A 13874-nucleotide genomic window follows, 5' to 3' on the forward strand; every position below is an offset into this window, starting at 1 on the left:
TAATAAAAAAATATGGTCAACAATAAATGAAATAATAAATAAAAAGAAAAAATAAAAGCACATATCAGAAATCTCAGATGGGGAAATAATATATAACGTACAAAATGACACAAAAAAATGTTGTAATATTTTAAATAACTATTTTAATAACGTGGGAAAAAACCTAGCAAAATCCATAAATAAGACTAATATACCAAATCCACAACAAATAACACAATGTCAAATTAATAAATTTCACCCAGTCACAGAAATCGATATTGACAGAACTATTTCGGAACTAAAAGGAGATTCTGCCCCGGGCTTTTATAACATAGATACTAAAACAATAAAATCGATGAAAGAATACTTAACTCTCCTCATAACACATATAATAAACCTAAGTCTAGCAAATGACCAATTTCCCAATAACCATAAAAGAGCAATTATAACCCCCATTTATAAAACAGACTGTCGTAAAGATCCACAAAATTATCGCCCGATTTCACTTCTATCGAATATATCAAAAATATATGAAAAAATTGTAAAAAAACAAATTTGGACATTCTTAGATGAAAATAAAATAATTAATTATAACCAATTCGGATTCAAAAAAAATACACGTACTCACGACGCGATAGCAAAAATAACCAACTATTTATATACGGCCCTAGATTCCGATAAAAAATGTCTTGGCATATTTATAGACCTTAAAAAAGCTTTCGACAGCATATCACATAAAAAATTAATAAGTAAATTAAAATCAGTAGGGATTAGTGGAAAAGTCTTAGCATGGATAACTAGTTATTTACATAAAAGACCTCAACAAGTAAAATTACTCAATCAAGTCAGCTATTCAAAATATAGCGACTTTTCAATACCCCAAGGCACGGTTTTGGGACCATTGTTATTTATTATTTATGTCAATGATATATTCAATATTTACAAATATGGAGACATTGTCTCTTACGCTGACGATACAGTCCTACTACTAAAAGCAAACACCTGGTCTGAATTAAATAACATGGCAAATACAGATATCAATGAACTAAAATTATGGTTTGATGAAAACCTGTTGACTTTAAATTCTAAAAAAACTTATTATTTACCATTTTTCATTAAAAAACAAGAAACACCTAAAGAAATAAACATAATTATCCACTCTGTGAAAAACACAGAAAACCACAAATGCAATATGTTATGTACAAACATAGAAAGCAAGACCGATATTAAGTACCTAGGCATAACAATAGACCAGCGTTTAAAATGGTCCCCACATATAAATATTCTGAAAAACAGAATAAGGAAACTAACATATATATTTAGATGTTTAAGAGATATTTTAAACGAAAAATTACTTAGAACCACATACTTCGCTTTCTGTCAATCAATTATACAATACGGCATTATAGGCTGGGGCGGTACGTATAAAAATCAAACACAAACAATTTACACATCACAAAAACTAATAATAAAAACCATATTAAAAAAAACCCTATTCATATTCGTCCGAACTTTTATTCAAACAATTTAAGGTCAGAAAATTAAGTGCATTACACTTCTACCATGCAACATTACAAATTTATAAAAACAATATTCAAAATAAAATTGCATCCTTTAAAAATAACAGAAATCTTAGACAAACGTCAATACTTCCTACTCCTAAATGTAAAAAAAAACAATAGGACAGTTCAACAATGAATATCTCGGAGTTAAATTTTTTAACTCATTACCAAAAAAAATTAGAAACATGAATGCAAATATAAACGAATTTAAAAGCCACCTTAAAAAGTATTCCAAACAGTTGAACTGAATCATATCAAATATAAACCAATATAACAACACCCCCATACACACAAGCCCTGCTTATTTATGGGGGTACATCAAATACTTGTATTATATTATATTATGTAATTAATAACTGTACTTCATTGTGTAATGTAAATCGTGTATCTTTTTTTAAAATAAAATTTAAAAAAATATATATACAAATAAATAAAATAACCTTTCTCAGATTAAGCAACGATACCTAATTTGTTGATATATTACATTCTCTCCTCCACACAGCATGCTCAAAGATTATAAAGGACCTGAAGGAAATTGCAGTTTAAACGTTTGGGATGAAAATGTTTGAGCACATATAGTTTCCTGATGATGGTACGGTCAACGTGTTCCGACATCGTGATAATTAATATTTTTTAATGATAAACTAATATTTATAAGACAAGGTTTTGTGTATAGCATAAAGGATAACAAATAATTATAAGCAATAATTAGTCGCCCGAAATATTAATACAAATTGACATCTCCCGAGTAAAAATAAATGCCGCCAACGGGAATTGAACCCGTGCCTTCTGATGTCCGGTCAGGTGCTCTGTATCCACTGAGCTATGTCGGCTTATTTCCAACCCGCCAAATGATTCAATAGTACTAGTACCTCAATCAACAATTACTGCTTATTATATTTTTTCCACCTGTAAACAACCAACTTTATTTTTGTAGGAAAGGCTTTGTTAGTGCTAAATTTCTCACTAGATGGCGTCGAGACATATGATATCTTCATTTATTGGTGAAATATTTTTGACTTGTCAAATATTATTATTTTTTAATGATAAACTAAGGTTTATAAGACGAGGTTTTATGCATAGCATAAAGGATAACAAATAATTGTAAGCAATTCTTTGCCCAACCTATCTATTCTTTCTAACACAGAATTCGTAGCGAAGTTATTGTTGTAGAATAAAATATTCCGTCTAGTACATTTTGGAGGTATATGTAAAGATAGCAAATTTATAGTGTCAGGGCAGTCAAACCTCGAATGAACAATTTTATATAATAAAAGGATATCAAATATTTTTCGCCTTTCAGATAATTTCGATAAGTTAAGTTTACTGCGTAAATTTACATAATTGATTTCAATAATAGGAATAACAATTTTGAAATTAAAAAAAACTTTTTCAATTAGAGTTGAAATGAGGACACCAAATGGTTGAATTGTATTCAACCTGACTTTTAACCAGAGACGTGTATAGTAATTTTATAGTTTTTATGTTATTAATGTCTTTAGCGATTCTGAGAATAAATCCAAGCATTTGTAATCCCTTGCTGGTAATGCTATTAATGTGATTAAAGAAGAGTAATTTGGAGTCAAAGATAATAATAATAATAATAATTGGATAATTTGTAGAGCGCCGTTTTTGTGAAAAATCACCTCAAGGACGCTGGTGATAACTCCAAGGTCATTGAATTCAAAGACTCTTTTTAGATTGGCATTGTTAATTGAGTAGTCGAATAATAAAGGGGTTTTAGATCTATGGAAACTGATCTTTTGGCATTTGTTGATATTGTATAAATTAGGCTTAAGAACAAAAGGGTAGATTTCTCTTTAAATAAAACACTTTGTAGAAGTTGAAATTGCACCGAATTTATTGTTGTTTTTCCCATATATTGCTATAGTATATAGTTTATATTGCTACCGACACTCTGTGGAGATCACTCCACCGACGGAGAGCGAAATATAATTGTCACTTAGGGTTCCTTTAGTTAGAAACTATCGAAGAGAAGTGAGTTCCTTAATCAAAATGGGGGCTTAAATAACATAATTTGGCTGCTTTAAAGAAGGTGTAAACTAGCGCCATCTGTAATCTAAATCAGTTACTCTATATAAATTATAATTGGTTTGAAACTCGGAGCAAATTCGAACATATATTAAAATGTAATTTGTTAGCGATGCACCATTCATAAAGTTTATTTAAGTTCATTTGTAGAGTTAAACAGTCAGAAGAATTACCGATCGATTTAAATATTTTTAGATCGTCGGCGAATAGAAGAAAGTGAATACTATCGAAAATTTGTGAAATGTCATTAATAAATAGTAGGAAGAGAATTGGTCCTAGGTGGGAACCTTGGGGGACCCCACTTAACAGTCCAAGAGGGCTTTTTCTATTTTTGCGGTTTTTTTCGTATTTTCGAAGTCACTTGTGTCCGTAACAGCATATTCAAAAAAAAATATCGTGTATGTTTTTTAGATACATGTATGTTTTATACAACCTGTTAAAAATAAATAATCTAAAAAAATATTATTCTTACTTTACAGCTGTTTATAAAATAGTTGTTTTCAATAAATCGCCAATCGACCTCAAGATTACTTTCATCTGCTACTACATACAACATGACAAAAATATATAATGTAAAATATATATATTATATATATAAATATAAAAAATATTTTGTATATATAAAAAATATTTTGTAATAGAACATATCTCAACCTATAGGACCCAATTTTTATATTTTTATATAATAGCTAAATAACTGTGTGATATTATTTGGAAAAACTATGTAAATCAACTTACTTTGAAGTCAATTTTATGTATTAAAAAACAGCAATTTGAACAAAAAAATACCGTATAATTAAACAGTATTTATACTTTCTTAATTGATAAATAAATTGAATAATTTTAAAGATTTAATTGGTAATATTCTTTATTCATTTAAACCCTAAACACATATAAATGATAGCATTTTACATATTCAATCATAACGCGAACATCGTTCGTCACAAGCGGACGTTTCGCGGCGCTGTCTTCTGTGAAGTAGTATTAAAAAACGTAAGTGTATTAGTTTATTTTCGATATACGTATAAATTGTAAACATAAAATCAAAACGTAGAATTTGTTCATGTAATTTGAAAGGAGCGTGTCAAATGTGAACAAGAATGTGAATAGACTGAATAGCGTGGAGGCAAACGTTGTTGAGATGATTGTACCTTCTCATATATTACCTTTCAGCTGAACAATATGTAGCAGGTCTTAATTATTGTAACTCATCTCATTTGCTCGCGCCCGCTGTGGATATGTACGAACGAGACAGCAGTATTATAATTGCTTCCAGCAGTATAGATGAACATACGTATCGTATTTCATGTGACTAGTGTTATAGGGCTGTGCAAATAGATGTTTAATTATAATAATAATTTGATTATTTAATTTGGCTATTATAGCTCTTCGTGAATTGAACAAATGAAAATAAAATATAATTATATAATATAATATATGTATATATATTTTTTGTCAAAGGTAAATAAATAAGGTATATGACTGTTTTAAGTGTTGACAATATTTTTTGTCTATAACCATTATTATTATTTATGATTTGCTTAGTTAAATTAAGTTCTCTTGAAAAATTAATTGGAGGTGAAAAATATTGTTAAATTATATCTAACCCTAGTTATTCTTTGAATATATTTGATAATTTAATTTAGAATTTGCCATTTTGGAAGAAATGAAAATTAGCTTATCAATTTTTTTCAGTATATAAATATGGGAAACAAATGGCATTCCAAAACTTTCCGTCAGCTCAACAGAACGAAGAAAAAGTATGATTTTTTTAATATCTTTATAACATAACTACTTTAAATATATTAAGACAACTGTTATTAATAAATACCATATCAAGACCTAAGACGTTACCCAGAAATTCTTGAGATTATTTTACGTTAAAAATTTAGTTTTCATTTTGCCACCCGCTGACATGTTTTCAAATAAAAAACAAAATTCTTTAACTTGTCGCCACCAGTTACAACCGTATGTATCACGTGGTATGCACTTAGTCTATTTAGTTTATAGTGCGTACCACTTGCATCAGTTCGTAACCAGTGGTAACATGTGTTTTCATTGAAAAAAAAGTCACCGATCCAAAGTGATATCAAAATTTTTCACTCCAAATAAACTCAGTAATTGTCTTGTTAGTTATGTCTGTTAACACACTGTATATATATTTTTAGTTTAAATTTGACTGTTTTTGTACAGACCAATTTTTCTGAGAACTCTGGAAATGGAGGTTTTGGTGGATAACAACTTTGAAAGTTTCAGTACTGAACTAACCACGAATATAGTTGCCACGGCTGCGGCTGCGGCTGGTATATCTGTTTTAGCGGTAAGCAACATCAACTAGTGATTATATGGGTTTTTTTTATCTAATTGAATGTATAAGTTGTTCACATAAGATTGTTTTTTTTAGGAACAAAGTGTGGATAACATTCAAGAATCTACTACAGCCGCACAATCAAGATATAAATGTCTTTTACTCGTACCTGAACTATGTACCATTTTGTAACATTGCGCAAAAAAATGCATTATATTCCAATTGCCCGCCATGCACATATTTTTTTTATATTGATACATTCTATAAATTATGTTGTTTTATGTTCCTTATGAATGGATGTTATGCAAGTTGAGTGAGCTTTCGGTAAATTGGGGTTCATCAGATAATATGTTGTCATTGTCTTCAGCATATACACTCTTGAAGAAATCTGCAAATAAATTTACAATATCGTTTTTGTCATGACCCACCACTTTTTTCCCGTTAAAAATTGTACCGGGAAAGTTAGTTTTCCGAAAGGAGTTAGCGTAATTCCAAAATTTATTAATATTTGTTAAAATAGAATTTTCAACATTGTTGGTGTACGGGATCTGTCAACCTGTACAAGAGAAAAGAATTAACAAAACTGTAAAATATGACACCGGCACACATTCACCTTTGTCCTCCGACTCTTGTAATTTGCTAATCTTTGAAAGCGTCTTGAAAAAGACGATTTAATAACGATATATATGTACGAATTGTAATTTTGCATTCACTTGAAAACGCCTTTATAAAAGCGGTTGGTTTTTTCTCAGTTGGTAAGTGTACTCAGCCTCGGGAGAAGAAGTGATGCTCGCCGGTCGCGTTCTGGGGTGACGTCAGCAGAAGAGGTGGGGGGGCAAGTTGAAATCAAACACAGCGTATTGGTCCCAGGTAGCGAAGCGGGTCTGGCAGAGCGAGCAGCAGGTGTTGACGGTTCCAGGGTCTGAAGCGAAAGAGGCCGGTACAAATGTGAGCGCTCTATTTATAACGCGCTACAAGACCGCGTGGGCCGCCCGGTTCATCGCTTGCTCGTTTTGTGTTTTAGGAACTTATTTTTTCGGCGTGAGTTTTGCCGTGTTATTACATGGACCAAGTTTATCTCAGAAACAAAAGAATATTTTACAATATTATGCCTTATCTGCCTCTTTCGCCCTGCCAAAACCACGCTGTTGCAATATTATTTATTTGGTAATAAAAAGACATTTTCTACAAAATAAGTCGCCAAATCTCTTTAACATTTTCAGAGTTTTGATAATAAGTAAATATCTTACATACTAACAGGTTGTAATTATATGAATATTTATTGGAAAAACATGTGAGCATATGTGTGTAAAACTAATTAGCTAAAATTATCTCCTATTAATACAGAAAAAGACTTGCAAATTTGTATTTTTTACAAATCTCTTGGATACACGTGGGCCGCTCAGGCGGATTTTGCGCTTAGCCAATCAGCGGCTGCTCAGCCAGAGTAAGATGGTTGCTTGAGTTGAAGCGAGACAACTGCCTCTTGTGTCCGAGCGATAAAACTTCCCGTTACCCGGCAGGGAAAGTTTTTTAAACATTAGTTTCCTCTCTGTAGGGCAGGTTTATCAACCCTAGTCTTTAAACGGAAAATGTTATGAATTTTTTTATGTTATATCTGGCACGTTTGATACAGTTGGTGTATTTCTTGAAACATACTTTCGATTTCCTATTACAATCTTTACGCAGAATGGAGAATGCGATATAATTATCTAGCGTTCTATTTATTTTATAACGTTTGTAGGCAATTTTTGTTATCGTACGTTAGATTAATTAGTTCAGAATCGAACCATTTAGGGAATTTAGAAGTGTAATATTTTCATAGGGGTACAAAGCTATCGATTGCTTGATAAATTACATTGTAAAAGTATTCTAAGGCCTCATTTAAACTTGAGCTTTTACAAGTGAGATCAAAAGCCCAATTATAAGTAGATAAAAATTCTATAATCTTTGGGTAGGTAATCTGTTTTTTTCAAAATTACGCTTGACAATCGTGGGGTCAATTACCTTAACATAAGTATTGAGGTAATTGATTATTAGAGGGGGGTGGTATTTATTGAATGGAAGAATCATTTCAACAGAGGCATACAAATTAACACTAGAAGAATTTGTAAAGACAAGATCGAGAAGACGAGAATTGATGTTGTACACATGGTTTTTCTGATGCAGATTTAAAAAGTTCGAAATTTCTATAATTTTATGGGAGCCATGATTTATGTTGTCCGGACTCGAGGACGCAATGTTCTCAATGTCCCTTACAATATTTGGGAGGTTGTAGTCACCCATCAGAATAAATGCAGCATCAGGAAATTTTCTTCGCATAGTTTCAACTTCAAGGTGGTGCTCCTTATATGTTTGCAGGCCGGAGGATGGTGGTATATATGTGCAACCGATTATAAGTTTTTCATTTTTTAAGGAAACCATTACAAACACTTGTTCAAGATGTTTGTGAAGGCATTTCAGTTTCTTCGAATTCAGTTTGGTTGATATTGACAATAGTACGCCGCCACATCTTGTTTTATTGCTGGAACTTTGACATCTGTCGTTTCTGTAAATGTGTTCGAATTTGCTCCGAGTTTCAAACCAATTATAATTTATATAGAGTAACTGATTTAGAATACAGATGGCGCTAGTTTACACCTTCTTTAAAGGCAGCCAAATTAGGTTATTTAAGTCCCAGTTTTGATTAGGGAACTCACTTCTTTTCGATAGTTTCTAGCTAAAGGAACCCAAAGTGACAATTTTATTTCGCTCTCCGTTGGTGGAGTGATCTCCACAGAGTGTCAGTAGCAATATAAACTTTGGAAAAAACAACAATAAATTCGGTGTAATTTCAACTTCTACAAAGTGTTTTATTTAAAGAGGAATCTACCCTTTTGTTCTTAAACCTAATTTAAACATTTGATCCGTCGAGCCAAATAGCAAAATACAATCGGAGTGCGAGATTTTTAAAGAAAAATCATTCGACGGAATCGCGTCGAAGCCATATCAAGAACCAAGAGGGCGATTCTCGTTTTTTTAGCCTTAAGCTAAATGATAGCATTCGTCAACGACTGCTATCGTCTGTCAGCTGGCAGTCTGTCGCTTGTAACATCTTTTCTTAACTATTAAGCGATTCCAGATCTTCTGATTTCCTTACAAGTTCGATTTTGGAGAGACCTAGTAAAAAAATCCTAAAAAAGCGTGGTTAAGAGCATCTACAAAATTGTTAACAGATTTTTGAAAACACAAATCGGTGAAATATAATTAAGTGACGCAAGGTTTCTAACTAAAACTTAAAAAACAATTACTTTATTTTATAATGCATTTTAATAACTGCTTATTTTATTTATGAATGACATAAATAAGCCATTTATCGAAGATTTACGTTTTGTGAAAAGGTATTTACCTCGCTGGATAGTAATGACTTTGTTACAGATTCACCACTTCTAAAGTGACGTTTGCTGTCGAACTAACGCGGCCGAACGCCGCTAACTGTCACCCAAGTTGATTTATGTTGTCACCTTTTTTGTGTTTGTTTGCTAATTAACTTGACAAAATTGTTTAAAATGAGGTAAGCAAATGCTATATGTTGTAAGTAAAAGGATAATATCATTTAGATGCTTTTCACCCCAGACTGAAACGGAATTAACAACGTATTATTTGTTATTGTCTGTGTACAATTGAACGATTGCATTTTTAGGTTACCTTTCGAATATCATAATATTTTTTACTTAAACGAAGTAAAAAGTGATACAGCTATTTTATTAGTATCTTTCGCGTACATCATTGTGTTTGAAACCTAAGAATAGTGTGTAATAGTTACATGTCATCAATTGTCGTAAAATTCAATTTCAGTGTGCTGCAACAAAGTGGTACGGTCAAGACAATTGGATAAATGCTGCTGGCGGATCCATGATAGCCGAGCCAATCTTTTAAAATGGAGACGACATTTAAAACCTAGGAGATTAATTAAATAATGCTGGTCCACAAAAGACTATAATCCAATGGAAAAAAGTGAGTTTATTTATCCACTTTGAATAGTGCCTGTTTGACAATGTGTAGTGCGTTTTATTTATGTTATGTAATGAAATATTCGTTTCAGGTGTGAACCACATTCTGATCCAACGTGAGGACCAAGTTTCCAAAATGCTGAGAGACCACCTGCACACTGGTAACACCTCGGTGAAAATAATTCTCACTGAGTTAGAAGAAAAAATAGTCAGTCCCATTGGCAGAGTGTCAATTGAAGGACTAAATGTGCCCAAAGTCCTTCCCAATGACGATGTACGTAGTTTATTTATGTTGTATGGCGCTATATCATGTTTAACAAGTACACGACTGATATTGTGTGTCGAAATGCATAGCGGTTAAACACAAGATACCTTTGGCAGAGAGGATATGCCGAGTCAAAATACCTGATATGTGTATACACAAATTTATTTGTTAGTTTATATAATATGTTTTACTAAATAATCAAATTTCATAAGATACAATTTGATATGTTTATTTATTTCATAGAGATCTCTTCTTGCACGTGGATGTCGCTGATTAGCCTCCTGTACTTGTAGAGATGCTAGAGGTAGAGATGCAGTGGTGGAGTGTTGGTGAATACCCCGTGACAAGCCCTACACCGCGAACCACTCCTCCCCAGACCTCCTCCTCCCCAAGCCAACCCCAACCAAGCCAGCCAAGGAGAAGACCTCGATTCGTAGCAGGTAATTCTTTATACAAATAAAGTAGCTCCACGTCCATTTAATCTAAGTTCGCAGGAAAACAAAGCATGATCGTATACATCAAGTAAATAAAACAATAAATAGTTTTATTTATTTATATGCATTTAAAGTATATTCTATAATGTTCGTAAGATCAATTAAAAATTATTAGAGATATCAATTTAATAGTTATTAAATTTTTCAGACCGAAACGAGAGCAGAGCTGATGAGAAGCTGATAGATCAGCAGAACGTCGCTAATGTTGGTGAAGAAAACTGATTCATCGATTCTTATCCTGCGTGGATTATACTACACGACGTATGAATTTATAATTCGGGTCGATCGTGCAGACTCATACACATATTCTTTTTGTTTTTAAATCGAATATAATATATCAATATCTTTGAACTAAATATAATGTTTCCCGTTCTATGTTGAGAGAAGACAATATTAATTGTTGTGTAATGGTTTTTGTTGAAAAATTATTTATAATTATGTGTTGTCAATAAAACGTTAATTATGTACTACATGTCATGAATTATTTATACCTATGAGCTATGAGTTTTCCTATTTCCTAGTTCATTTTTTATTATAATATTACTTTCTTGTGCATATTAAATTACACAAAATGAAGAACTCACCATTTTCACGTTAAAAGAGCAATTCCCGTGATGATTGCTGTACATATATTCCTGTACTGCAGGACCAACGATAGCAATATGAGTGAAGTCAATTGCTCCTATCTCCCTGGATCACCGGACTGCTCAAATATTTGTCTGGCCTTTTGCCTATCTGCAGCAGTCAAAGGAAATATAACCCACGTCTGGAGTAGTGTGTCGTTGATAGCCGATGAAACATTTAATATGCTTCGGCTAACCGACGACTGACAGACAGCCAAGCCCTACTCGTGACCTATACCTCTCTGGTACGAGCCCACAGCGTAAAATCTTACTGCAGTAAGTACCTGTGAAAAATTCAGCTATTAGTAGTGTATCTTATTTTGTCATGGATTACATAGTTAATTGAATGACCCTTCCACCCGTGACTGGACAGACAGTCCGTGCTTTCTTCTCGGTTGTAAGATAGGGGATAACGAGTTTATTAGGAAGTGGCCAATTTCCTTAGATATTCTGAATAAATTCAGGAACTCCGTTTGCCCCATTTCCATGGGATTTTGGGGGTCTCTTAAGATACGGAAAGGGATTCTTACTTCGTTGTGGTTAACTCCAAAACCCCCAATTTCGAGCGCCAGCCATCCTGCAGCCATTTTATCTGAAACTTATTATTATTTATGTAGAAATCCTCAATGGTATGTGTAGTTTATTGTAAATTAAATCACTTTTATGTGGCTTTCGACATGTTACGTACTTTACAAACATCGCAATTACGTTATTCAATTCATTTAATAGCATTATTGTGCCACAAACAAGTCACTTATCATGTTTACAGTCAATACTGTGATGAATGGTTTTAATCAACAGTGAAAAACAGATAAACCGTAGCTTCCCACTTTGCGAATTAAAAATATATCAATTACTTATGAAAACGGATATCCTTGCGACATCTGTTGAATTAAATTTGATTGAGTTATGTTGACGGTAGACATCTGTAATAATTGAACTTATATCGAGGTTCTAAAAGGAAAAAACAAAGGTCGTTAAAATCGTCTCGGGACAGGGGAAATCTTTTTTTAGGCGTGAAAACAAACATTGAGTTTTGACAGCCAATTAGATTGAAACAAAAGCTATAAAGGTTTGAGTGAACCAATCAGTAAACGGAGAGGCGTGTGTCAACGGAAGACAAAGGAATGACCTTTAGACCCGACAATTAAAGAGATAATTAATGACTTTTTCATTCCCACAGAAATTGGAGGGGAATGCACTGTAATATAAATATCGAACGTTTCAAGGTTTTTAGTGCGACGAACCCAAGGAATGGTTGAATAACGTGTACATTTATGGGATAGTGAACCCCAGGAATCGAGTGCTTTGGAGCCTTTCACATGTTGAAAAACACACGCGAAAATACGATGAAAAAATTTATAAATGAAATATTTATAAGAAAGGGTGGAAAAAACAAAGGAAAATTACTGGCAGGATTTTCAACTGTCGTGCGATTGCTTATGAGAGTAGGAGGGAGCCAAATTCGAGGAAAACCGTGCTAAAGAAAAATGGAAGTGTTGGAAACAATGGGAATTTATCGTTATCAATTTAAGATGAAGCGGAGATATTGGGAAAACGATTAGGAAGGATAATTTCACGAAAAAATGGACATTTTAGAAAGAGTGCAGCGACTGAACGAAGGAACAATTCAGAGATTTTGGGCAATTACAAGGTCCTGAGGGACATGATAATAGAGTACCAAAAGAAGGCAATAATACTAAACATATAGCGATAGATTTAATTCAGAAAAAGAAGGCATTTTACATAATTATGAGGGTAGATAAATCTTAGAGTTGCACGAGACTACAGGGGAAATGAGACGAAATAAAAGGTTGACGATCTCATGTGTATTTTAGGTTATAAACAATCAAAATTTGAACATGGTTTTTGTTTACGTTAGAGTAATAAGCAATTAGGAAAGCAATTAAGGTTAACATAGGGCTTACGAGATGTTTAGATAAAGAAAATTACATAAAATTTAATGATTCTGTAATAAAGAGAAATTTACGAGTGGAGTACCAAAGTTTGAGACCTAAACAAATGTCAATACGTATGGTTTATGGGAATTTTTGTAAGAAAGAGACGAATTTTGGGTGGAGTTTTAATCGGACAGTTAACTTGACAGATATCCCAGAGTCAAATTAGGAATATCTCCCATAGAAGTGTGGAAAATGATATATTAATTAATCATAGATGAAGGATGAAATTTTCCTAGAGACAGCACACATCGGGAACAGTGTAGGGTATGGTAAGGAAAGGGTGAACAACGGAGATAGGAGATGATCCAAGTGGGGAAAAGCGATACAATTCCAAGTTATCCATGAAATTAATAAATACAGCTTGGAATATAATTAATTATAGAGTTATGAGAAATAACATAAGAATAAAGAAGAAATTCGTGGAGAAAAACGTCGCGAATAAAAGAAAATTCAAAAAAAAGGGAAAACTCAAATCTACGACATAAATAGAAAAAGTACGGGTTAAAATGGAAAAGCTCATATAGGTGACAATAAAATCAAGTAGAATTTAGGAATATTGAAATTCAAAAATGCATAGTAAAGATTTCGACATGGGTTTAATCATTTTTCGCACGAGATGCATAAAATTGAGATCTATA

Source organism: Hesperophylax consimilis, chromosome 2 (genome assembly GCF_061612785.1).
Source record: "Hesperophylax consimilis isolate HC1 chromosome 2, BYU_Hcon_1.0, whole genome shotgun sequence".
In the NCBI taxonomy this organism is placed as follows: Eukaryota; Metazoa; Arthropoda; class Insecta; order Trichoptera; family Limnephilidae; genus Hesperophylax; species Hesperophylax consimilis.